Genomic DNA, 1,669 nt, shown 5'->3' on the forward strand with positions numbered 1-1,669 from the left:
ATATTAAGTGAAGACACACATTTAAAGTCCACAAAAGTTAACAACCTACTATATAACTTACTTTTTATAAAAAGTATCTTGCATTCATGATGGATATTTTCTGGGTTTTGCACATATTTTAATATTAAAGATTATTTTTTACATGTAGTAATGCGAGTTTTCCCCATGTTTCCCCATGTTTTAGGAACATTGATAAAAAGATGACATACCACCTGGGTTAAGTGTCTTTTTTAATGGAGAAGCTAACAAATTGTCCAGTTACATTTCTCCCTAAAAAGCCACAAACTGGGTAGTAACTAAGTCTCTAATCCAGGCAATATATTCAACACTAAGAAATAAAAATTAAAAAAGAAAAGCCCTCAGGTCCAATTAAGGGAGCCCATCTACACACAGGCTATTCATTATCAGTGGTACTCTTTGACTCTACATGTCTGGAAGGCATCCTAATAACCCTATTCAGAACATTTACTTCAAATAGCCTTTCTCTGGTTTCCAACTTATGAATTAAGATAGTATTTTAATTCTATTTCAGAAAACTTTTTGCAAGTTGTTTTATGTACAATGCCAACTTTTAAAAGATCACCAAAGTTAACTGGACAATAAACTAGGCAGAAATCGCTTTACGAAAAAGAGGGCAAGCCCAAAATGCCACTTTCTACAGAGAACCCACAGTTCAGTTTTATTCAGAGCAAAGAAAAAAAAAAGCTTCCATCCTACTAGAAGAAAGTCAGCCATAGGTTTGGAATCTGTACTCCAACCACACATGCGATGAGGACAGTATTCTGCTAATACCATGGATTTGCTGGGGCACTTGTCTGTTTGTCTAACATTAACAATTATAAACAGAGCAGCGCAACTAGTAGTTGAAATAATCCTTACAGTGTTACAGGGTCAGGCACAACGTTTCACTTCTCTTCACACCACTGGTTCTCTTTGCGTACCTGGGCTTCCTCTTCTTTAGGAAAGTCATTTTTGATATTGAAGGTCTTGCAAATCTCTTCAGGAGTTTTCCGCTTGATCATATTGGCACGTAACATCAAGCAAACCTTTGATGTCTAAGTAGTTTGCAGCCAGAATAAGTTCAAAAAGTGTTCCTTGATCAACTTTCAGGAATTCTTGGTCCCAAACAGGGATATTGTCTGTTCGCTTTTCTTTGTTCTCATCATCCTCAGGAGGAGGAGGAGGGTAATCCTTGTGGTGGATGCACCACTGAATGATCTTTTTTTAATATTGCTGCATTAACATTTGATAGAGGAACTGGGTCATCATCTCCTTCATTATCCATTCCCAAATCTTCCAATATTGTATTGATAGTCACAGACTGTTTGGCAATTTGAACATCAACTTCAAATATCTCTCCATCAGAACTCTGCAACTTAATGGAAGGCATGGCGTTCGGTTTCAAAGGACACCCAGAGGCTGACGAGAGCTGAGGAGCGTCTACACAATAAGATGAGAGGCAAAGGACAAGGCCACTCCTCAGGGATCACATTTCTGTGCTACTTACTGTGTAATGACTTAACACTATTATTATAAAATAATATAGTTGTTTACAGCAACTATATTGCTGTAAGGTTTCCAGCTTCTATTCCTCCATCTTGGCTGGAAGCAGAAGTGATCACTGCCCTCTTCTTGAAACACTTTCCTTTTCTTAGTTGTTTTATCAATT

The 1,669-nt window shown here is 37.3% G+C and overlaps 1 pseudogene; it reads right to left on the reverse strand.

Moving 5' to 3' along the window:
• Positions 1–905: 905 nt before the first annotated feature.
• LOC128575193 (S-phase kinase-associated protein 1-like) lies at positions 906–1,401 on the reverse strand (annotated as a pseudogene).
• Between the last annotated feature and the right edge of the window lie 268 nt (positions 1,402–1,669).

The sequence above is a fragment of the Nycticebus coucang genome, chromosome 22, assembly GCF_027406575.1.
Source record: "Nycticebus coucang isolate mNycCou1 chromosome 22, mNycCou1.pri, whole genome shotgun sequence".
NCBI lineage: Eukaryota > Metazoa > Chordata > Mammalia > Primates > Lorisidae > Nycticebus > Nycticebus coucang.